The 26,401-nt window shown below is 46.9% G+C and overlaps 2 pseudogenes; one reads left to right on the forward strand and one right to left on the reverse strand.

The window, feature by feature from the left end:
* The first annotated feature begins 1,767 nt into the window (after positions 1-1,767).
* On the forward strand, positions 1,768-2,746 carry LOC127032817 (olfactory receptor 6N1-like; annotated as a pseudogene).
* Positions 2,747-21,724: 18,978 nt separating this feature from the next.
* On the reverse strand, positions 21,725-23,565 carry LOC127032850 (olfactory receptor 287-like; annotated as a pseudogene).
* Between the last annotated feature and the right edge of the window lie 2,836 nt (positions 23,566-26,401).

Consider the following 26,401-nt stretch of genomic DNA (forward strand, 5'->3'; position numbering starts at 1 on the left):
GCTCCTCTATTATCATCCCACATTTATTATGGAGTGAGGAGGGTCACTTCCCAGTTAGGGTTGCACATCAGCTTGATTCTGCCTCTTCCTAAGACCCACCCTCCAAACAGCTGTATTTTATTACTGCTACATAGCTAGTGTTGGGAAACAGAAAAGGGATTGTCATTGCCTCACCACATCACCATCACAGGAACTAAGGGAGAATTTACACCGCTTCATATTTTATGGCATAAACTGATCTCTTGTGAGGGGGTGAAAATTGTTCTTTTTCCTACAGTAAATTGAAATGCTGCATATGCCAGGATATATTGTTAGAATTAATGGAAATAAATCTAACAGAAGGTCAATGTCTAAGAACTCTAGACCACATTGAAAAATCTCAATCCAAAATTTTGGTTGTTTGATTTTGACTCCTAAGACATAGCATGATTCTGGTCATTGCCAGAAATGAAATACAGCATTTAAGCATCATTGTTAAGCTCTGTGATGTCACTTTAGGGATATAATGGTGGATAAAGAAATAGTCTGATCCGTTATGTCAGTACTCTGCTACCAGAGATATGGGCTGTTCCAGTAGTGATTGCTCTGATCATGGCAGAGGCTGATCTACATGGATACAAATGTTCTGTTCTCAGATTGAGACTTCTGGCACTTTGCTCTGAACTGTACATTTAGGGTTAAAATTTCAGCCTGCAATCTGGACAGGAAGGGGAGTCTCCGAATACTTATGGAATTAATTGAAACTTTACTAAAATGAAACTTGATTAACTTTTAAGTCTATGTTCTTCCAGTTCAATTGCACAGAGTGTTGTATTGTTCCTGGACTCAAACCATGGTAGATAGAGACTGGGGAAACCAAACGGGCCATCACAGAATTCATCATGTATTTTATTACTGCTACATAACTAATGTCAGGAAACAGAAGACGGGTTGTCATTCCGTCACCACATCACCATCACAGGAACTAAGGGAGAATTTACACAACTTGATAAATTATAACAAACTGATCTTTTGTGAGGGGGTGAAAATTGTTCCTTTTCTACATGTCCTGAAGGCTAAATATACCAGGATATTCAGTCTATAGGGGAAGGGATAGCTCAGTGGTCTGAGCATTGGCTTGCTAAGCCCAGAGTTATGAGCTGCTTGAGTGGGCTATTTCTGGTTCTAGGGCAAAAAAAAAAAGTTAAGGATTGGTTCTGCTTTGAGCAGGCAGTTGGACTAGATAACCTCCTGAGGTCCCTTCCAACCCTCATATTCTATGATGTATTTCCATTAATTCTAACAGAAGATCGGTGCCTACAGACACTAGACCACACTGAAAATCCCAGTCCAAGATTTCAGTTGATGTATTTATTCATTTTGACTTGTAAGACATGGCATGATTCTGAGCATTGTCAGAAGTGAAATACAGCATTTAAGCATCACTGTTACACTCTGATATGTCACCAGATGGGATATGATATGACAGATAAGATCATTTCTCTGTCTATCAGTACTTCACTGCCAGAGAACCGGACTGTTATAGTAATCATTGGTATCCACATACACACCCTCTTCCCCATCAGAGCAGTGTTTTGTCCTCAAACTGAGACTCCTGGCACTTTTCTCTGAAATCTACATTTAGTTTTAAAATTTCATCCCATAACCAGGAGAGGGAGTGAGTTTCTGAATATTTATGGCATTTTTAAACAAGATTTGATTAACTTTTAACTCTATGTTCTTTCAATTCAATTGCACAAGGTGTTTTATTGTTCCTGGACTCAGACCATGGCAGACAGAGACTGGGGAAACCAAACGGCCATCAAAGAATTCATCATTCTGGGATTCAGGGATCTCCCTGATCTGCAAATTCTTCTCTTCCTGATGTTCCAAGTGATCTACATGGCAACCGTGGCTGGGAACACCCTCATTATCGTGCTCATTGTGGCTGATCAGCACCTTCACACACCCATGTACTTCTTCCTGGGCAACTTGTCCTGCTTGGAGACGTGCTACACCTCAACCATCCTGCCTAGGTTGCTGACCAGTCTCCTGACTGGGGACAAAACCATCTCATTCGATGGCTGTTTCTCACAACTGTATTTCTTCTCTGCTCTAGTAGGTACAGAATGCTATCTCCTAGCAGCGATGTCGTATGATCGGTATTTAGCGATATGTAAAGCCCTGCACTATTCAACTTTTATGAATAGCAGATTTTGCCTCCAATTGGCTGCTAGGTCATGGTTGAATGGGTGTTTGGCTATTACCATCTTTGTCTTATTCCTATCACAGTTAATATTCTGGCCCAAATGAAATTGACCATTTCTATTGTGATGTCATCCCACTGATGGAACTCTCCTGCAGTGACACACACCAGGTCATATTGGTGGATTTCATAATAGCCTGTGTATTCACCCTGCCTCCATTCCTACTAACCCTGACATCCTACATGTGCATCATCTCCACCATCCTGAGAATCTCTTCCACCACTCGGAGACAAAAGGCCTTTTCCACCTGCTCCTCTCACGTGATTGTGGTGACAATTTTCTATGGATCCATAATGACTGTGTATCTGCTACTGAAATATGATACAATGAAAGACCTGAACAAAGTGCTCTCTCTTTGCTACACGGTTCTGACTCCCCTGGTAAACCCCCTCATCTACAGCCTGAGAAACAGAGAGGTCAAGGAAGCCTTGTGCAAAGCAGTCAGTAAATGTGGCTTTCACAACAACGTGCAGGTACACCTACATCATAATGTAACTTAAGGTTTTCAAAGCTACCTGGGTGATTTCAGCAATCAGCGCCCATTAAAATTAAGTTGAAAACTCCCTTTGAAAATCTCAGCACTCAGTGTTGTCCGTCTCAGCAGAAGGATCAGGGTGGGAGATGGCCATAACCATGTTTCCATCATGGAGTTTTTAACTGGGCAGTAGGCAGAGTGGAGACAATTTTAACCATAAAAAAGCCATTTTTGATCAAAATAAATGTTTGGACAATAAAAATAGTAACTCCTGGTGTTGCATATGTGGGGACGTAAGCCTGGGAAATCTGCCACTCCTGGAATTGTGCTTATTACCCGCATAGCCCTCTGCAAACCAACCACCTTCACTGTGCTCACACAGGCTGGACACAAACAACCAGGCCCCAGCAATGACCTCTGGACACTTCACTAGGAACAGCATTATAGCTCTTATCTGTGACCAGCTCTGGCAAAGCAACTGCTCCAGGCTCACTGGGCCCTTAGAGGTGGGAGGTTGGGCAACCACCGAGAAGTAGATGCACATACCAGGTCCCTGGGATTGTCCAGACCAAGCTAGGGGTTTTCCAGGGCACACATAGAACTGAGACCAATTCTGCAGTTGGGTCTGTCAAATGGGTCACTGTTTAGGGACTCTGCCTGCAGCCCTTCAGGGCACCAGCTGCTCTTCTTCCATCAACTGCACAGAGAAGTTCAAAGGGAGGGGACCTGTTACAGTGAGTATCCCCAAAATTCACTGCAACTCACTGCAACAAGAACATGCCCCGAGAGGGCTAGTTCTCAAGTGTCTTGCAAAGCTACCGCTTACCAAAGGGCAGAACTCCTGTGGTGCCTAACACGGCAGTGCTGGCTCAGTCACTGGGAACACGTCAGGGCTTGGCCAGATGTAGGGGACCTGGGCAACGGTGATGACAGTAGAATTCCAACACAATGGAAAGGATTTTCCAAGGGACCTAATGGAGTTAGGCACCAAATCACTTTGAAATGGAAGTTGGACTCTTAACTTCCATTAAAAAAACAGGAGTACTTGTGGAACCTTAGGGTGTGTCTACATTACAGGATTATTCCGATTTTCCAGAAACCTTTTTTAAAAATCAGATTGTATAAAGTCGAGTGCGCACGGCCACACTAAGCACATTAATTCGGGAGTGTGCGTCTGTGTACCGAGGCTAGTGTAAATTTCTGGAATGTTGCACTGTGGGTAGATATCCCATAGCTATCCCATAGTTCCCGCAGTCTTCCTCCCCCATTGGAATTCTGGGTTGAGATCCCAGTGCCTGAGGGGGCAAAAGACATTGTCGCGAGTGGTTCTGGGTACAGCCTCACTTCTCCCTCTGTGCAAGAAGCAGACAACCGTTTTGCATCTTTTTCCCTGGGTGAACTGTGCAGATGCCATAGCACGACAAGCATGGACCCTGCTCAGCTCGAGACAGCAATCATGAACATTGTAAACACCTTGCGCATTCTTGCGCAGTCAGTGCTGAACCAGGATCTGCAAAATCAGTTGAGAAGGAGGTGGCTATGGCAGCGTGGCGATGAGAGTGATGAGGACATGGACACAGAATTCTCTCAAACTACGGGCCCCTGTGCTTTAGAGATCATGCTGGTAATAGCCATTGAACACCGATTTTGGGCCCAGGAAACAAGCACAGACTAGTGGGACCACATAGTGTTGCAGGTGTGGGATGATTAGCACATGCGTAAGGGGACTTTCCTGAAACTTTGTGACTTGCTTTCCCCAGCCCTGAAATGCCAGAATACCAAGATGAGAGCAGCCCTCACAGTGGAGAAGCAAGTGGCAATAGCCCTCTGGAAGCTTGCAACGCCAGACAGCTACCGGCCAGCCGGGAATCAATTTGGAGTGGCCAAATCTACTGTGGGGCCGCTGTGATGCAAGTAGCCAAAGCAATCATTAAGCTGCTGCTACAAAAGGTTGTGACTCTTGGAAATGTGCAGGTCATAGTGGATGGCTTTGCTGCAATGGGATTCCCTAACTGTGGTGGGGCGATAGATGGAACCCAGATCCCTATCTTGGCACCAGAGCACCAGGGTACCCAGTACATAAACCGGAAGGGGTATTTTCAATAGTGCTGCAAGCACTGGTGGATCACAAGGGACGTTTCACCAACATCCACGTGGCATGGCCGGGAAGGGTTCATGACGCTCGCATTTTCAGGAACACTACTCTGTTTAAACGGCTGCAGCAAGGGAATTACTTCCCAGACCAGAAAATAACAGTTGGGGATGTTGAAATGCCTGTAGTTCTTCTTCGAGTGATTGCTCATATCCATTCCAGTTAGGTGTGCGCGCCACACGTGCACGTTCGTCGGAAACTTTTTACCCTAGCAACTCCAGTGGGCCGGCAGGTCGCCCCCTAGAGTGGCGCCGCCATGGCGCTTGATATATACCCCTGCCGGCCCACCCGCTCCTCAGTTCCTTCTTACCGCCATGTCGGTCGTTGGAACTGTGGAGCACAGCTTGGCTGCCTTCCACGTCCCTAGCTCTCCTTCGTTGTACAGTTCATAGTTGTAGTTAGTAGTAAATAGTTGTTAAGTATAGTTAGTTGAGTAGTATTTTGTAAATAGTTGTAAATATTTGTTAGCCGGTTTGGGCCGTAGCCCTTCCCAGCACCCGGCACCGGGCCCATGCCTGGTTTGCCGGGCTTCAAACAATGCACGGCCTGTAAGAAGCCGATGCCGACCAGCGACCCCCATGACGCGTGCCTAAAGTGCCTGGGGGAATCGCACATCTCGGACAAGTGCCGCTTTTGTAAGGCTTTTAAGCCTAGAACAAAAAAGGAAAGAGACCAGAGATTGAGGACTCTCCTTATGGAAGCGGCACTCAACCTGGCAGCTTCACAGACTGTCACCTCTACACTGGCACCGGATCGTGCCGGCACCGGAAAGACTCCCCGGCACCGTCCTTCCCTGGCACTGGGTCCTGAAGCAAGGCCCTCGAAGTCTGCAACTCCATCCAGGCAGACTCGAGTGGAGCGCCCGGCACCTATTTCGGCCGCGGCACCACCAGCAGGGATCCTGTTGACTCCGGGCCCGGAGGGTCCGTCGAGTCCGGTCCCTCCTAGCTCCCCCACAAGATCTGGGGTTGAGCTATTGGTCCCATCGACGCCAGAGACCTTTGCCTTGGCACGGGACCTAATCGCTCTAACAGAGCCAGCTCAGCCTCCATCCCTGGTACCTCCAGTGCGGATTGTGTCCAGAGGCAAGCCGACGATGAGAGCGCCGTCTCGGGACTCACGTTCGATGTCCAGGTCCCGTCACCGTGGACGCTCCCGATCCCTGTGCCGCTCGCAGTCCCGGCACTGCTCCTCTCGGCGGTACCGGTCGCACTCGCAGCACCGGTCACCGTCCAAACAGTCCCGGTCTGGTTCCAGTCACCGATACTGGCACCGGGACTCTAGGAGCCGTTCCCGCCATCGATCAACTCCCCGGTCAACCTCCCGGCACCGAGCTGGTGGCAGGTCCCGGTCCCGGTCGACCTCCCAGCACCGTGTCAGTGGCAGGTCCCGGTCCCGATCCCGGCACCGGGTCGGCGGCACGTACCGGTCCCGCTCCCGGCACCGAGTCCAAGACAGGCCCCGGTCCCGATCCCGGCACCGGTATGACTCCCGGTACCGGTCCCCGGCACCGAGAACATCTTCTGCGTCAGGACGAAGGGAGGGCTACCAGCCGCGTTCGGCTCCTCCATGGCCCTCCAGACAGCCATCTGTTTTGTCACAGGCGGACAGTGTTTATGCACTGGACACAGACAGGCACGCGGCCCTTTTTCAAGACCCTCCTCAACAGGACCAGGGACCGCAGCAGTAGGGATTCTGGACGCCCAGGGCCCCCAGCAGCTTCCTCCTCGGCCTGCGACGACGGAGCACGGGGTGCCGGAGGCATCGCTGTCTCGCCCCCCTCCCTCTCCGGACGCGGAGGACAGGTCCAAACAGCAGGACCCTGAGCTCCCTCCGGAGTCAGAGGCGCAGGCTCAGACAGACCCCCCTATGGACACTCTCTTACCAGGGGTCTCTTCATCGTCTTCTCCTGATGAGGCTGTGGCAGGCACTTCTTCCACCAGCCCTCCCCCACTCGACCTCAGGGCACACCAGGACCTCCTCAGGTGCGTAGCGCAGAACTTAAACCTACAAGCTGAGGAGGTCTCCGAGATTGAAGATCCCGTGGTGAGCATCCTCTCCTCAGATGCTCCCACCAGGGTCGCCCTGCCCTTTATTCGGACTATCCAGGCCAACGCCAATACAATCTGGCAATCGCCGGCCTCCATCCCCCCTGCTGCACGAGGTGTGGAGCGGAAGTACATGGCCCCCTCCAAGGGCTATGAGTACCTCCATGTTCACCCGACACCGTGCTCCCTCGTAGTGCAGTCGGTGAACGAGAGGGAGTGTCATGGACAAGAAGCCCCAGCTCCCAAATCCAAGGAGGCCAGGCGTATGGACCTCCTCGGCCTCAAGGTCTATTCGGCGGGGGCTCTTCAGCTCAGGGTTTCCAACCAGAAAGCCCTCCTTAGCCGCTACGCCTTTAACTCTTGGGTGGCAGCGGATAAATTTAAGGAGCTGTTGCCACAGGAGGCGCGTCAAGAATTTGCGGCAATTCTTGACGAGGGCAAGAAGGTCGCAAGAACCTCGTTGCAGGCCTCCTTGGACGCAGCAGACTCGGCTGCTCGTACCCTCGCCTCAGGGTTTACAATGCTCCGCATCTCCTGGCTTCAGGTTTCTGGCCTTCCACTGGAGCTCCAATATACCATCCAGGACCTCCCGTTCGAAGGCCAGGGCCTGTTCTCGGAGAAGACAGAACCCAGACTAAAAAGTCTAAAGGACAATCGGGTCATCATGCGCTCCCTTGGGATGCATATGCCTGGGACACAACGTAGACCCTTCTGGCCACAGCAACAACAGCAGCGCCGGCCGTTCCCCCAGCTCCGCCAGAGGCAGGACCTCAATGGGCTCCGTGGCAGAAATGGCAGGCGCAGACAGTCGGGGAACCAAGGGGGGCAGAATCAGAGCTCCTCCAAAGCCCCACCTGGACCCAAACCTTCATTTTGAAGGTGCGCCTGAGGGTGCAGTACCAGTTTCCCCCACGGATCCTTCCCCCCTGTTTTCCAAACGCCTTTTGTTTTTCCTCCAGGCGTGGACCCAAATAACATCCGACCGATGGGTCTTACGCGCTGTGCAGACGGGATACCGTCTGCAGTTTACGTCTTTCCCTCCCTCCCGCCCCCCACCCTCATCCCTCTTCAGGGACCCCTCTCATGAGCAAGTCCTCCGCCAGGAGGTGCAGACGCTCCTCGACAAAGGGGCCATAGAGGCGGTTCCAGAGAACGAGAAGGGCAAGGGGTTTTATTCCCGCTACTTCCTCATCCCCAAGGCCAAGGGAGGCCTCAGACGTATCCTCGACCTGCGGGAACTCAACAAACATCTGGTGAAGTTGAAGTTCCGCATGGTTTCCCTGGGGACCATTATCCCATCCCTGCATCCTGGAGACTGGTACGCCCCCCTCGACATGCAGGACGCTTACTTTCATATCACCATATGGCCATATCACAGGCGTTTCCTTCGGTTCGTGGTCGACCGCCATCACTACCAATTCACGGTCCTCCTGTTTGGCCTCTCTACGGCCCCGAGGGTATTCACCAAATGCATGGCTGTTGTCGTCGCATATCTTTAGCGCAGTCGCATTCACTTGTTCCCTTACCTCGATGACTGGCTGATCCGAGGCACATCGGAGCTGCAGGTCCGCAACCACGTCCGCAGGATCAGCAGCCTCTTTACTACCTTGGGCCTCATTATCAACGTGGACAAGTCCACTCTGCTCCCCACGCAGAGGATAGAGTTCATTGGAGCCGTTCTGGACTCTACCTTGGCCAGGGCCCTTCTGCCATTGCCCAGGTTCCAGTCACTGTCGGCCATTATTCAATGCTTGCGGGCGGCCCCCCTGACCTCTATAAGGACATGCCTAACTCTCTTAGGCTACATGGCGGCCTGCACATTCGTGACAGGTTATGCGCGGCTCCGCATGAGGCCCCTTCAATCTTGGCTCATCGCGCAGTACCGGCCGACCAGACATTCGCTGGACACTGTTGTCACCATCCCCCAGGGGGTGTTGGATTCCCTCTGGTGGTGGATAGACCAGTCCGTCGTGTGTGCGGGACTCCCGTTTCATCCGCCCCAACCCTCGGTGTCCCTAACAACAGATACCTCAGATCTCAGCTGGGGGGCCCACCTAGGAGCCCTGAGGACACAGGGCCTGTGGTCCCCGCAGGAGGTGGATTTACACATCAACATGCAGGAGTTGAGAGCGGTCCGCCTTGCTTGTCAAACATTCTCTCATCAGCTCCTAGGTCGTTGTGTCGCGGTGTTCACCGACAACACGACGACCATGTACTATATCAACAAGCAGGGCGGCACCAGATCCTCTCCCCTATGTCACGAGGTGATGCAACTCTGGGACTTTTGTATAGCCCACTCCATTCACCTCACGGCTTCCTTCCTCCCCGGAGTACGGAACATGCTGGCAGACCGCCTGAGCAGATCCTTCCTCACGCACAAGTGGTCCCTTCGCCTGGACGTCGCCCTCTCTCTCTTCCAGAGGTGGGGTTGTCCCCGCGTGGACCTCTTCGCGTCCAGGGGGAACAGGAAATGCCAGGCGTTCTGCTCCTTTCAGGGCCGGGAACCCGGGTCTATAGCGGACGCCTTCCTTATTCCGTGGACGACCCACTTGTTCTACACGTTCCCTCCGTTCCCACTGATCCACAAGGTCCTTCTGAAGGTGCGCAGGGACAGGGCCCGCGTGATTATGGTAGCTCCAGCGTGGCCCAGGCAACATTGGTACCCCATGTTGCTGGACCTGGCCATAGCCAACCCAGTCGCCCTACCCCTTCACTCGGACCTGATCACCCAGGACCACGGTACTCTCTGTCACCCGGACCTCCAGTCGCTGCACCTAGCAGTGTGGCTCCTGCGTGGCTGACCAGATCTGAATTACGCTGTTCTACCCCGGTACGTGAGGTACTCTTGGGCAGCAGGAAACCTTCCACCAGAGCGACGTACTCGGCCAAGTGGAAGCGTTTCTCCTGTTGGTGCACGGAGAGGGGTTTCCTCCCTATGGAATTTTTGGTCGCCAATATTTTGGACTATATTTGGTCCCTCAAGCAACAGGGCCTGGCAATATCGTCCCTTCGGGTTCACCTGGCGGCTATCTCCACCTTTCATCCGGGTAGGGATAGCCGCTCCATTTTCTCTCACTTGACGGTGACTAGATTCCTGAAGGGGCTGGAACGTCTATACCCCAATGACCGACCCTCTGCCCCTACCTGGGATCTCAACCTGGTTCTGACTCGGCTCATGGGGCCCCCCTTTGAGCCATTAACGACTTGCTCCCTGCTCTATCTTTCTTGGAAGACTGCCTTTCTAGTAGCCATTACCTCAGCTAGACGGGTGTCGGAACTCCGGGCTCTCACGGTAGATCCCTCGTATATGGTCTTCCATAAAGATAAGGTGCAGCTGAGACCGCACTCTGCCTTTCTCCCCAAGGTGGTCTCAGCCTTTCACGTCAACCAGGAGATCTTCCTCCCCGTTTTTTCCCCGAAGCCTCATTTCTCACACAGGGAGCAACAACTCCACTCGCTTGATGTCCGTCGGGCTCTCGCGTTTTATGTGGAAAGGACCAAACTGTTCCGCAAATCCCCCCAGCTTTTCGTGGCAGTAGCAGACCGCATTAAGGGGCTTCCCATTTCCTCGCAGAGGTTATCCTCGTGGGTAACATCCTGTATCAGGACTTGCTATGACTTGGCTCACGTTCCTACGGGCCGTGTGACTGCGCACTCTACCAGGGAGCAGGCGTCGTCGCTGGCTTTCCTCGCCCGCGTACCCATCCAGAGATCTGTCGGACAGCGACCTGGTCATCAGTCCACACCTTCGCTTCCCATTACGCCCTGGTCCAGCAGTCCAGAGATGACGCGGCCTTCGGCTCGGCAGTGCTCCGTGCCGCGACTTCTGACTCCGACCCCACCGCCTAGGTAAGGCTTGGGATTCACCTAATGGAATGGATATGAGCAATCACTCGAAGAAGAAAAGATAGTTACTCACCTTTGTAACTGTTGTTCTTCGAGATGTGTTGCTCATATCCATTCCACACCTGCCCTCCTTCCCCACTGTCGGAGTAGCCGGCAAGAAGGAACTGAGGAGCGGGTGGGCCTGCAGGGGTATATATCAAGCGCCATGGCGGCGCCACTCTAGGGGGCGACCTGCCGGCCCACTGGAGTTGCTAGGGTAAAAAGTTTCCGACGAACGTACACGCGCGGCGCACACACCTAACTGGAATGGATATGAGCAACACATCTCAAAGAACAACAGTTACAAAGGTGAGTAGCTGTCTTTTATCCTTGGGAACCCAGCCTACCCCTTGATGCTATGGCTCATGAAGCCATATACAGGCAACCTGGACAATAGTCAAGAGTTCTTCAACTACAGGCTGAGCAAGTGCAGAATGGTGGTAGAAAGTGCATTTGGCCGTTTAAAGGCGCGCTGGCACACATTAGTGACTCACTCAGACCTCAGCCAAACCAATGTCCTCATTGTTATTGCTGCTTGCTGTGTACTCCACAATCTCTGTGAGAGTAAGAGGGAGACCTTCATGGCAGGGTGGGAGGCTGAGGCAAATCACCTGGCTGCTGACTACATGCAGCCAGACACTAGGGAGATTAGAAGATCACACCAGGAAGCGGTGCACATCAGAGAAGCTTTGAAAACCAGTTTCATCATGGGCCAGGGTACGGTGTGACTGTTGTGTTTGTTTCTCCTTGATGAACCCCACCCCCTTGATTAACTCATTCCCTGTAAGCCACCCACCCTCCCCCTTCGATTACCGTTTGCTTCCTAAGGAAATAAAGTCACTCTCATTTAAAAATCATGTATTCTTTATTAATTAATTATAAAAAAAGGGAGAGAACTGACAAGGTAGCCCGGGTGCTGTTTGGGAGGAGGATAGGAGGGAAGGAAAAGGCAACTAAAAAAATTGCAAAATAATGACAGCCATGTGGTTGGGCTGTCCACTATGGTGGAATGGACGGGTGCACGGAGCCTCTCCCCTATGCGTTCTTAGTCGTCTGGTGGGTGAGGAGGCTAAGGAAGATGGTGAGGGGAGAGGGCAGTTATACGGGGGCTGCAGCGGCACTCTGTGATCCTGCTGCTGTTCCTGAAACTCCACCAGACGCTGGAGTATGTCCGTTTGACCATGTAGCAGCCCCAGCATTGCATCATGCCTCCTCTGATCTTCCTGCCGCCACCTCTCATCTCGAGCGTCTCTCCTCTCCTCACATTCACTGACATCTTTCCTGTCCTTTGGTACCACGTCCTTCCACTCATTCAGAAGAGCTCTTTCATTGCGTGTCACTTCCATGATTTCCAAGAACATTTCATCTCGTGTCTTTTTTTTCCGCCGCCTTATCTGAGATAGCCTTCGGGATGGAGGAGGGAGACTTTAACCATTTGCAGCTGCAGGAGGGAGGGAAAAAAAGGGAGAGAAGTATTTAAAAACATACATTTTACAGAACAATGGTTATATCCTTTCACGGTGAACAACACTATTCGCCTTACATAGCACATGTGATCTCACTACAAGGTCGCATTTTGCATCTTAATACTGAGTGCCTGCGGCTTTGGTGTTAGAGATCACAGACGCAGGTCTGGGCATCAGAATTCGGCTTGCATGCGGCCATGGTAAGCCATTGTCTTTTGGCTTCTTCAGTCTTCATATATCCAGTGCCCTCCTTTCCCAAATAGCAAGCAAAGCCCGTTGAGTGCTGCTTCTTTCCTGTTAATGTGCAGCACCAGAACTGCCCCCATCCAATTCTCTGGGATAATTGCTTTACCCATCCCCCCACCACATTGCTGGTATCAAGGAAGATTGCTGCTAGCCACCCTCCCCTGCACCGTGTGGCTGCTAGCAGGGAAGATCCCAGCTAGCCAAACGCAAAAAAGCTCAGCCCAGTCACCGTCCCTCCCCCTGCTTGGCTAAATGCAGGGAAGGATTTCTTTTAAACCACAGGCAAACAGCCCAACCATATCTGTCCCCTTAATTAAATTCCTGAATTTCAACCAGGTTACCATGAATGATATCACTCTCCTGAGGATAACACAGCGAGATAAATAATGGATGTTGCTTGAATGCCAGCAAACACCGGGACCATACGCAGCTAGGCTTTGTCATGCAATGATATCAGATTACTTGCTACATGCATGGCATGGTCCAGTGTCCTACCATGGAGGATGGAATAAAGCTGTGCTGCCCAGAAATCTTCTGCAAAGACTTTTGGAATACCTCCAAGACAGTTTCATGGAGATGTCCGTGGAGGATTTCCGTTCCATCCGCAGACATGTTAACAGACTTTTCCAGTAACTGTTCTGGCCGCGAATGCATCCCAAGTCCTCAGGGCAAAGAAATCATTAAAAACTTGCTTTTAAACCATGTTTTACATTTACAAAGGTACAGTCACCAGTGGTCCCTTCCATGCCTTCATTGTGTGGGATGGTGGCTTGGGAGGGCTGGGAGAGTAATTCCGTCAGGGTGAGAAAAAACTCCTGGCTGTTGGGGAGAACGGAGTGATGTGTGCTCTCTGCAAGTTCGTCCTTCTCTTCCTCCTTCTCATCTTCCCCGTCCGCAGAATCCTCAGGCATGGCTGAGATTACCACCCCTACCTCGGAATTCATGGACGGGGTGGGGTAGTGGTGGCAGACCTCCCTAGAATTGCATGCAGCTCAGCATAGAAGTGGCATGTTTTTGGCCCTGTCCCGGACCGTCCGTTTGCTTCTTTGGTTTTCTGGTAGGCTTGTCTGAGCTCCTTAACTTTCACTCTGCACTGCACTGAGTCCCTGGTGTGGCCTGTCTGCATCATGGTATTGGAAATTTTTTCAAATGTTTTTTCGTTTCATCTTTTGGAACAGAGTTCTGTTAGCACGGAATCCTCTCCCCATACATCGATCAGATCCAGTACCTCCCGTGCAGTCCATGCTGGAGCTCTTTTTCAATTCTCAGGAGACTGCATTGTTACCTGTGCTGATGAGCTCTGCGTGGTCACCTGTGCTGGTGAGCTCTCCAAGCTGGCCAAACAGGAAATGAAATTTAAAAGTTCGCGGGGCTTTTCCTGTCTACCTGGCCAGTGCATCCGAGTTCATATGGCTTTCCAGAGCGGTCACAATTGTGCATTGTGGGATACCACCCGGAGGCCAATACCGTTGAATTGTGGCCACACTAACCCTAATCCTACATGGCAATTCCGATTTCAGCGCTACTCCCCTCGTCGGACAGGATTGCAGAAATCGGTTTTAAGAGCCATTTATATAGATATAAAGGGCTTCGCTGTGTGGACGGGTGCAGAGTTAAATCGGTTTAATGCTGCTAAATTCGGTATAAACGTGTAGTGTAGACCAGGCCTTAAAGACTAACAAATTTATTTGAGCATAAGTTTTCATGGGCTAAAACCCACTTCTTAGATGCAGATACAGACTAACACGGCTGCTACTCTGAAACTTAACTTCCATAGACGCCTCTGAGAATCTCAGCCTGGAGAGCAATGGGGATTCGGTCATGGTAGGGTCAATCTATGCTTTTCCATTGGGAACAGATGAAGGGGATGGATGGGAAACTCCTGCTAATACTTTGAAAGCTGCTGCTGTTGTACGTGCTCTCGTAGCCACTAATGTTGCAATCATGATGTGTGATTTGGTTCCTAGTGGCTATAATTTGGAACAGTGCGCATCCAACAGTAGATAAGAAATGAGACAAGATGAGATTATGCTGTGCAGGGCCACTAGAGGGCAGAGGAATGGGACAGGTGTAGCGGTGCTGCCCAGTGGACAGCAGCCAAAGTGGAAGGGCAAGAAAGGAGATGTTATGTTGCTAAATGACCAACTGAGGGAAGTGAAAAGGCAGGTGAAGCTGTATCATGGTGTATAAGTGGTGAGTAAAGTGCACTGAAGAGAAAAGGACCTCTGTGCTATGTGATGAATGTGGATAGAAGCAGATGTTAAATAGTGAGAAATGGGCTGTTCTACTATATAATGGGCACCAGGTGAAATAAAAGGCAAGAATGGGAAAGCAAAAAGAATGCACTACAGGATAGCAGAGTTACAGGCTGTCATGCTGGGAAATGGACACTAAATGGCATCAGAGTAGAGGAAGTGACGGAGAGGGGAGGTCAGAACTACTGACTAGTGACCAAGAGATTTCAGCGACCAATACAATAATGGGAAAGTGGGGGTACGTCTACACTACGGAAGTATTTCGATTTTACATAAACCGGTTTTGTAAAACAGATTGTATAAAGTCGAGTGCACGAGGCCACACTAAGCACATTTCTTCAATGGTGTGCATCCATGGTCTGAGGCTAGTGTCGATTTCTGCAGCATTGCACTGTGGGTAGCTATTCCGTAGCTATCCCATAGTTCCCGCAGTCTCCTGCGCCCCTTGGAATTCTGGATTGAGATCCCAGTGCCTGATGGGGCAAAAATCATTGTCACGGGTGGTTCTGGGTAAATGTCATCAGTCATTCCTTCCTCCGGGAAAGCAATGGCAGACAATCATTTCGTGCCCTTTTTCCCTAGATTGCCCTGGCAGATACCATAGCATGGCAACCATGGAGCCCGTTCAGCTTTTTTTTACTGTCACCGTATGTGTATTGGATGCCGCTGACAGAGGCGATACTGCAGTGCTACACAGCAGCATTCATTTGCTTTTGCATGATAGCAGAGATGGTTATCAGTCGTTCTGTACCATCTGCTGCCATTGTAAATTAGCAATGAGATGACAGTTATCTGTCGTTCTGTACTGTTTGCTGCTATCATGAGTGCCGCTGGCTCAGGTCGGCCAGTGGTGCAAAGGCAAAAATGGGAATGACTCCCCGAGTCAATCCCTCCTTTATGGTATCTAAAAATAGAGTCAGTCCTGCCTAGAATATGGGGCAACTGTACTAGAGAACCAGGGTATCAGAGAACTCGAGAGCACAGCTGCTCCGTGTCAGATCCTGCAGAAATGATGAGCTGCATGCCATTCACGGGGATTGCCCCTGCAACAACCCCACCCGTTGCTTTTCTCTTCCCCAACCTTCCTGGGCTACTGTGGCAGTGTCCCCCCCATTTATGTCATGAAGTTATAAAGAATGCAGGAATAAGAAACAGTGACTTGTTAGTGAGATAAAATGAGGGGGAGGCAGCTTCCAGCTGCTATGATAGTCCAGGCAGGACATTAAGCAGTGTAGGGGAGAGGAGCTCAGCATCCCGCTGCTATGACAGTCCAGGCAGGACATTAAGCGGTGTGGAGGAGAGGAGCCCAGCAGCCCACTGCTATGATAGTCCAGGCAGTACAGAATCTTTTCTTTACACATGAAAAGGAGGGGGCTGATTGAAGCTCAGCCCCCAGTTGTTATGATGAAGACAGTTACCAGCTGTTCTGTACCATCTACTGGGAATGACCAAGAATCATTCCTATTTTTACCCAGGCACGCCCCCTGGCCACCCTCACCTGAGCACAGCCAGGGGTATTCAGCAGTTATCAAGCATATTGTACCATCTGCCACCAAGGAGAGAAGAGGAGCAGATACTGCTCTTTACTGCCGTAGCATCGCGTCTACCAGCAGCATTCAGTAGACATAGGGTGACATTGAAAAAAGTCAAGAAATGATTTTTTCCCCTTTTCTTTCACGTGTGGAGGGAGGGGGTACTTTGACGAGCATACCCTGAACCACGCCGGACAATGTGTTTGAACCTAAAGGCACTGGGAGCTCAGCCAAGAATGCAAATACTTTTCGGAGACTGCTGTGGACTGTGGGATAGCTGGAGTCCTCAGTCCTTCCTCCCTCCCTCCATGACCGTCCATTTGATTCTTTGGCTTTCCGTTACGCTTGTCACGCAGCACTGTGTAGCCTGGAGATTTTTCCAAACACTTTGGCATTTTGTCTTCTGTAACGGAGCTCTGATAGAACAGATTTCTCTCCTCATACAGCAATCAGATCCAGTATCTCCCGTACGGTCCATGCTGGAGCTCTTTTTGGATTTAGGACTGCATCGCCACCCGTGCTGATCAGAGCTCCATGCTGGCCAAACAGGAAATGCAATTCAAAAGTTTGCAGGGCTTTTCCTGTTTACCAGGCCACTGCATCCAAGTTTAGATTGCTGTCCAGAGCGGTCACAGTGGTACACTGCGGGATACCGCCCGGAGGCCAATACCATCGATTTGCTTCAACAGTAACCCTAATCCGATATGGTAATACCGATTTTAGCGCTACGCGTCTCATTGGGAAGGAGTACAGAAACCAATTTAAAGAGCCCTTTATATCGATATAAAGAGCCTCGTAGTGTGGACGGGTACAGCGTTAAATCGGTTTAACGCTGCTAAAATCGGTTTAAACGCATAGTGTAGACCAGGCCTTAGATTGCTGTATGAGTGTCTGTACAGCATCTGGCACAGTGGAGCCCTGATCTCGTCTAGCACAGTCGGATCTAGTAGTTGCTCCTTTAATACAAGCAATAAATAGTAATAATTCACAGGATGGTGAAATTATGAGTCTGCATTTTCTCAGGGTTCTGGCTGAAAGTGGTTTGGTTGCTGTGATCTAGGACACTGTTTCCTGTTCTTTGATTCCTCCCATGGTCAGGGAAACAGGACTGTGCACATTTTTTGTAAATAAACATGATTGCATCATAGATAGCAGGCTCCAGCATCAATATGTCCTAACTGGAACAAGCTGCAAGACCCTGATTTTTTGGCTAGCTGCTCAGGATAAAAGGGCTAATATTTAGGGCTGTCAATTAATCACTATTAACTCAAGCTATTAACTCAAACAAATTGACTTGATTAAAAAAATTAATCATGATTAATTGCAGTTAAACTGTTAAACAATAATAGAATAGCAATTTAAATGTTTTATAAATGTTTTTGGATGTTTTTCTACATTTTCAAATATATTGAAATAAATTACAACACAGAATACAAAGTCTACAGTGCTCACTTTATATTATTTAAATAGTATTATTATTAAAATTATTAATATTAAATTGCTATTCTATTGTTTAGCACTGCGATTAATTGTGATTTTTTTTAATCTCATGATTAATCGTGATTAATTTTTTTAATAGTTTGACAGCCCTAATAAAAATCCATCCCTTTTCTGAACAGTGAATCCGAGACCCCAGTGTTACACAGCATTGAGTCACCATGCATAGTTTCAAAAAGTATTTGTTTTCCTGAGTTTTAAATTTGTTACCTTGTCAATATCACTGGATGCTCTTTTTATGCCACACCATCTCACCAGGAGGTCCTGTTCAGTTGTTTGTCCATTGAGATCCTGAAACCATTTCCATTATTAGTATGATTTTATTATTTGTATTACCATCGTGTATAGGATCCCTAGTCATGGATCAAGACTCCACTGGGTGAGGTGCTGTACAAACACATGGATACAGATAGACCAGCAGAGGAGTACAAGCAAACAATACTGGTCTGCATAACATGGAGTGGTCTCAACACCCCAGAAGCCTAGTTGTTGTCAAGTTTTTGTACACATCATGACAAAGGAGAGTTTTAAGGTGGACTTTGAAGGATAATGAGTTTGTTTTGCAGGTGTTTATGGGGAACATCTCCCAGAAATAAGGGGGAAAGTTCCCTTCCACATTAGATAGACATCGCCCTTTCCCCCACATCATTCCCTGCTACACAGCCACCTGATTCCGTAAAAATCATCACACTATCCTGCCCTCATCCTTCATCCAATGTTTCCAAAGTATTTAGACACCAGTTCCCACCATGAGTCACCAGCAAAGGCTGAATCTGGAAGCCTCAACACAAGGCACAGCCTTTTACCCCTGAGATAAAGGAGTAGTGCTGTCAGCTGGGTAGCAGTAGCAGGCTATTATCCTCCAGGAAGCCCAGCCACTAGAGGATGACACAGCACACTAGGAGACCATGTGATTCAGTGGATTGATCACTAGGACTGGTCAGAAAACAAGAATTCTATTTTGTGAAAAACGGAGGTTTCAGCATTTGTTTTCAGTCCACACTGGAATGAAAAAGAAGCCTTTCAAAAGAGAGTGAGACACACTCCAGATCAACCAATAGCACAGTGCTTAGGGCACTCACCTGAGGTGTGAGAAGTTAACATCAAGTTCCTGCGCTTCCTGAGTGAGAGGAAGAACGTCAAAGGGGTTTCCCACATCCCAGGTGATAGCTCTAACTACTAGGCTACAGGCTATTCTGGGATAGCTCTGCCTCTTTCTTACCAGAAATTCCACCCTGGCCCTGAAGAACCTTCCCAAACTTCCCAATGAAATTGTCATTGAAACTGATATGCTTCGGGAAAACATTTTGGTTTGGTGAAAAGCCGTTTTTTTAAATGGAAAATGTTTTTTCTTAAACATTTTTCGATCAGCTTGATTGAGAATGGGCCTCAAACACAGGAGACCTAGCTCTGCTCCCAGCTCTATGGAAACTTTTCATTGCCATTGTCAAGGTTTTTTCCCCACTTTGAACTTTAGAGTACAAAAAGTGGGGACCTGCATGCACACTTCTAAGCCTAATTACTAGCTTAGGTCTGGTACACTGCCACCATCCAGAATTTAGTGTCTGGCACACTTTCTGTTCCCCCAAAACCTACCCTGGGGAACACAGATCCAAAACCCCTTGGATCTTAAAACAAGGAGAAATTAACCATCCCTCTCCTTCTCCCCCCAGACTTTCCCCTCCCTGGGTTGCCTTGAGAGGCTTCACACAGATCCAAACTCCTTGGATCTTAAAACAAAGAGGAATTAACCATCCCCCTCCTTTTCCCCCCAGACTTTCCCCTCCCTGGGTTGCCTTGAGAGGCTTCACACAGAGCCAAACTCCTTGGATCGTAAAACAAAGAGGAATTAACCTTTTCCCTCCTTTTCCCTCCACCAATCCCTGGTGAGTTCAGACCCAATCCCTTGGATCTTAAAACAAGGAAAGCTTTTAATTAAAGAAAGAAAAGGTAAAAATTATCTCTGTAAAATCAGGATGGAAAATGCTTTACAGGATACTCAGATTCATATAGACGAGAGGGACCGCCCCCACCCCAGCCTTAGATTCAAAGTTACAGAGGTAAAAACAGAGGTAAAAATCTTTCCAGCAAAAAGAAACCTTTACAAGTTGAGAAAACAAACATAAGACTAATCCGCCTTGCCTGGCTATTACTTACAATTTTGAAACATGAAAGAATGATTCATAAAGATTGGGAGAGAGCCTGGAATGATGTCCCTTCCATCTCAGTCCCGAGAGCAAACAAAGAATAAACAAAAAGCACAAACAAAGACTTCCTTCCACCAAGATTTGAAAGTATCTTGTCCCCCTCTTGGTCCTCTGGTCAGGTGTCAGCCAGGTTTACTGAGCTTCTTAACCCTTTACAGGTAAAAGAGACATTAACCCTTAACCATCTGTTTAGGTCACGCCCCTCAAATCTCAGACAGTGTGGAACCACAATGGCGGTGATTTCGTCCTAGAACATTAGAATAAACAGATTAATAAAACACATGCACCTTTACATATACTACTAATTATGTAAACTACAAGACTTTTCACATTTTAAGCACAATTTTTAATCAGTTGTGTGATGTTATTGATATAAACTGGGACCATATAGAACATGGTTTGCAACCAAGGTCCTGTAGTGGCACCAAATCCTATGTAAAGGAGGTCATATAAGGTGTCTAAGACCAAGTTATGAGTTACTGGTTATGATTATGCTGTCTGTATGTCTGTATCATTTTGTAGTTGATGTTATAAGTATTGGCTGTATACTGTCTATATTTCAAATTTATGCTGTGTTACTGGGAAAGATCCCAGACAAGTGGGTGTTAGCTCTGCTTAGCCTGCTTGATGGCCCATTAAGGACCATCAGCTACACAATTGACCCGTTGAGAGGAGGCAGATACACCTTGTGATTCAGCAGAGTGTGCAGAAACTGGCCCATGTGACTGCAAACTCCATTTTGCTGTAATTTTCCACAGTAAGAACAAAGAAGTGTTCTTACACCTGGAAGTGCCTATATAAGGCTGATGCCTCATCTCCATCTTGTTTTCAATCCTGCTTCTTACCTCTGGAGGGACTTTGCTACAAACAGAAGCTCTGCACAAAGGACTGAATGACCCATCCCAGCTGGGGATGTTCTCCAGAGACATGATTTGAACCTGCAGTTTACTCCATCACTGCTACAAGCCTGAACTGAGAACTTTGCCATTACTGTATGTAATTGATTCCATTTAACCAATTCTAGCTCTCATCTCTATCTTTTTCCCTTTATGAATAAACCTTTAGATTTTAGATTCTAAAGGATTGGCAACAGCGTGATTTGTGGGTAAGATCTGGTGTGTATATTGACCTGGGTCTGTGGCTTGGTCCTTTGGGATCAAGAGAACCTTTTTTCTTTTACTGGGGTGTTGGTTTTCATAATCATTCATCTCCAGGACGGATGGCACTGGTGGTGATACGGGGAGACTGGAGTGTCTAAGGAAATTGTTTGTGTGACTTGTGGTTAGCCAGTGGGGTGAAACCAAAGTCATTTTTCTCTGGCTGGTTTGGTTTGCCTTAGAGGTGGAATAACCCCAGCCTAGGGCTGTAACTGCCCTGTTTGAGCAATTGGTCCTGAATTGGCACTCTCAGTTGGGTCCCACCAGAACCACATCGTCACAGTCCTGCCGACTACGCCACTGTGACGCGGTTCTGATGGGTAATATCACTGTTTACTTTTAAGTATTTTTTTTACTTTAATCCATTTAAATTTTCACAGTTACAGGAAATTATATGGGGTGGGGGTGGGAGGAGAAGTGGCCAGGCAATTATTTACTGGCAATAGACATTCAGATTAAAAAAGTTAAGCTTTATAAACTGTTCTAACACAAATTGTCAATATCACATGTCAAAATACCCACACTTAAACCCATGATTACATTTTATTGTTGTTTGGTTGCAATTGTTAAAGGTGCCTAAGAGTAAGGCCCACAAATCCCATCAAAACTGAATCAGGTTTTGGTGCCTAATTCCTGGAAAGGCCAAGCCTGATTGTAGCACCTAAATACCTTTGGCTTCTAGACCATAGAGCCTTGTCAAAATGTTGTAATAGAGCTAAATATATGTCAAATCATGTGAAAGATAATAAGAAGCTGTGTAATTTGCATCATTGTGTTGACAGATGTGACAAAGTATTATCATAGCTTTCCAGTCACATCCAAGTCTTCTAGAAGTTTTCAGAGAGTCTTATCAACATTTTCTGGATTGTAAGAAAAGTGATGTCAATGCTTGTGGAGCTACATCAAAAGTACTAGAGTGCTAAATGTATCTGGGTAAAATGGAGAAATATATCATATCAGGCTAGTTTATATACACAAACAACGAGGACCTGATCCTCACTGAAAATAAGACCCCCTTTCCATCATTCCAGCAGTGTAAAGGGGCCTTTCAGACCTTGTAAATTACAGTCCCATCCATTTTAAGGCCCATTTACACTGCCAAAAGAATTCAAAGTTGCCTTATTGTAAATGAGACTCAGTCCCGGTAATATAGTTTCCAAATTCTGGGCCAAATTCTGCATTATTATTATTTGATTATATTTAGATACCAGAAATGATTTATTTAATATTCATATGTTTTGATGGTGCACTTGATTTCCCCTCGCTGCCTACCTAAATCAGTGATATCCATGCCATTGGACAATAACGTCATGTCCTATGAATAGTCTTTCTCAACATTTCCTTGACGTCTTTGTTCCTTAGAGTGTAAATGAAAGGGTTAAGCAATGGTGTCACAATAGTAATGAAGACAGAGACATTTTTGTTCATGTCCAGTGAGTTCTGTTTAGAAGTCTTGATGTACAGGAAGATGGAGCAGCCGTACAATATAACCACAATGGTGAGATGGGCAGAGCAAGTGGAAAAGGTCTTTTTCTGGCCTTGGGCAGATGGGATTCTCAGCATGGTGGAGATGATGTAAATGTAGGAGACCAGGGTGACTGCACATGAGCCCAGGATGACAATAAAGCACACAGAAATGTACACCATCTCAAAAAGGTGCTTGTCTGTGCAGGAGAGCTCTATCCAAGAATCTATGTCACAGAAGAAATGGTTGATGACCGTAGGGCCACAGAAGGACAACCTGGTGATCAGAAATGCTGGCACAAAAATAGTCAGAAGCCACCTACCCATGAGGCAATGGCCAGCTGAATGAACAAGGTGCAGTTCATGATGGAGCTATAGCGCACTGGGTGGCATATGGCCAAATAGCAATCATAGGCCATGATAGCCAGGAGTAGAAATTCAGTGCAGCCTAGGGAGAAAACAAAGTACATCTGCAGGAGGCAGCTGAGGAAGGAGATGGTTTTGCTTTGGGACATGAGATTGGTAAAAGACTTAGGGATGGTAGCTGTGGTGTACCAGATCTCCAGGAAGGAGAGATTGCAGAGGAAATAGTACATAGGGGTGCGGAGGCAACAGTGGGTCCCCACTAAGGATATGATGGTGATGTTTCCTGTGAGTGTCAGGAGGTATATGAACAAGAATAGCATGAAGAGTGAGATCTGAAAAGAACGAGAGCCAGGGAACCCAAGCAGAATAAATTCCTTCACAGTGGTTTGATTTCCTTTCACCATTGGGGCCAGGTGGTGTACCTGCCAAAACACATGAAACCATAAAGGGAAGACAAAAAAAATATGCAGGTGATTTTGTTAGATGCAGGTCATTGTTGACAGACAACAAACTGAGAAGTCACGTATAGATCAGGATTCTGAACACAATTTGTCTGGTGTAGTGAACATTTAACTGAGAGCTGGGAACCCTCAGCATGTTTTCGGCTCAGGGCATTAGACAGATATGGGCATCCATTCACCTACCAGAGCTGGAAACAGAACCCGGGCGTCCAAATTTCCAATTCCTTTTTCTGAGCTACTAGAACACACTCCTCACCCTGAGCCTGAAAGAGCACTCAAGAGTCCTGGCCTATATTTTGAAAAGAGACTATTGATTTGGGGATGCCTCTGTTTTTAGATGTCTGCTTCGAGACATTTTAAAGGAAGAGCCTAACTTCTAGTGGGCAACTTGGGCCCCTGACTCTAGCAACAAAAGGACAGTCCACTGTTGTCCCCGTCGATGATGATGGTGATACCCTCGTATTTGACTTATACCTCCTCTGAACCATTGGTAATTGTGATGGTACCACAGACTTCCAAACTCCATTAACCTCTCATTTTGGTCATACTTTATAATAAGTTTCAATTAATAAATAATTGATGCTTTAATAAATGCTTGAGCAATTTGTATTGTTTCCACCTGTCAAAATATGTTGCTTATAACCTGACATAATCATTTGAAAAAACTTTCTATTGATGCACATATAACCGTCTGGAACATATATTGCTCATGTTTCTAACATACTTGTAATATTTAATTGCTTATAAGAAGGCTTAGAAAAATTCATTTTTTTAAATAATTTCAACAGATATCAATGTTTATTTTTAAGCCTTGTTTTTGTATTTTGGCACAGTTGTGCAAAAGTATGGGTTTTAAACATTTTTATTTTATTTTTATCAATTAAATTTCCACAGTGTGGAAAATTATGGCAGGGGCAGACAATGAGGGACTGTCAGGCAATAATTATTCAATGACCATACCTGCTGAGATTCAAACATTTAAAGCTTTATAACTGTTGAAACACAAACTGTCAACATCATGTGTCAAAATACACAAAGTAAATAGCTTTTAATCAAACCCTAATAAGTTCCAAAGCAGCATTTGCCTTACTTTGGCTATCTATCAATTTCAATTATTATCAATGAAAATATTTTTTCATTGGTTTGTGTGTGTATGGTGAAATAGGATTTATTGACATTTCCCGATAAAAATCTAAGCCGTCCAACCCTATTTAGAAAGCATTTATAAATAGTGCCCCAATACAAAGCGTGACCCCATTTTATTCAGTTTAATGGGCTCCTCTGCAAACTGCACTGTCTTTAGCATGTTTTCAAAAGTGTAACTAATGTGAACTTAATAAATATTTATGTTGATGGTACACAAGATGGAATGGACTCTATGTCCTTCTTTCTGAAATGTGCTGACTAGAGAGCTTTTTCATCCTCTCTTTTATTTCTTCTTGTCAAAAACTTATTTTGTCTCTCTCAAAACATCAGATCTGATTTGGACTAAATACAGGGAAGACTGATTTATTTTGGAAAGCGTAGAGTCTGCATTATTTGCAAAACTACAATTATTCTGCAAGACAGCAAGAAGGTGAAACTGACTATAAACACAAGAGAAATTGTCTAACCTGCTTTTATATTGTAATGTGAGCACAATGCAGAAGCACAGGCTGGCATTCTCAAAGAACCCGGAGGGAATTGGGCACCCACATACATTGCATTTCAGTGGGATTTGTTCATCTAACTCCTTTAAAAAAACCTGTCACAAACAATGAAAAGAAAATCAGAATGCAAAATTTGTTCTGCTTAAGGAATCTAAACTAGTATTAATTTGAACTTTAGGAATAAAAATAAGAAGAAAATGGTCTGATTTCAATTAAACATGTGTAAATCCTATGTATTCTGGTAAGATATTCAAAGAATTTTCAAAACATACGCACTGTGTTGGATCTGTGGATGTATCCAGAATTGGAAAAAAAAATGATATCACATCAGATGTAGAAGAAACTGATCTCTGAACATGGAGAGAAAACCAATACAGTTATTATTTTTCTTTTAAAAAAGCAGACAATAATGCTGTTTCTCTAACACACCATCTTTGAAACTTGTCAAAAGGTTCTAGCTCTCAGCCTGCCCTAATGGAGTCAACCATCAACTATCCTTAAGAGATTGTTTGCATATCTCCTTATATACTTATAATTGAATATAAACAATCCGTATCTTGTATGCTACTGTCTTCTTAATTGCTTTGCTCGGGTAAAATAAAGGTGTTTTCCTCAGTGAGGCTTATTTCATCTGTTCAGAGGCAGCCTTGGGACATGATCTTCAGAGAAATCCACAGACTTTCTCAGGAACTTTGAGTGCATTGCTTGTGGGGTCATTAAATAAATAACTCAAGGACCAGTCCTCAAATTCCTACATACCCATGTGGGTTTTGTAAACTCGTACACCTACCGTCATAGAGTTCCTCTGCACTGAATTCTGAACAACTTTCACATGCTTGTGCCTTGTGTCAAATCTCCATCCATTATTCTCGGATCTTGTCCCAAAAAGAGTTGGCTGAACAGAGCACAATGAGACATATTCTTCTGCTAGCCAAAGAATAACAATAATACTTAGCTCTTTTTGTTATAAAATTGGATGGGTGGGGTTCTGTGGCCTGCCTTGTGCAGGAGGTCAGACTAGATGATCAGATTGGTCCCTTCTGACCTATGAGTCTATGAGTCTATGAGACTCTTATGCGGTTCTTTAAGAACATAAGAACGGCCATACTGGGTCAGGCCAAAGGTCCATCCAGCCCAGTATCCTGTCTGCCAACAATGGCCAATGCCAGGTGCCCCAGAGGGAGTGAACTGAACAGATAATGATAAAGTAATCTCTCTCCTGCCATCCATCTCCACCTTCTGACAGACAGAGGCTAGGGCCACCATTCCTTACCCATCCTGGCTAATAGCCATTA

The sequence above is a fragment of the Gopherus flavomarginatus genome, chromosome 12 (genome assembly GCF_025201925.1).
Source record: "Gopherus flavomarginatus isolate rGopFla2 chromosome 12, rGopFla2.mat.asm, whole genome shotgun sequence".
Lineage (NCBI taxonomy): Eukaryota > Metazoa > Chordata > Testudines > Testudinidae > Gopherus > Gopherus flavomarginatus.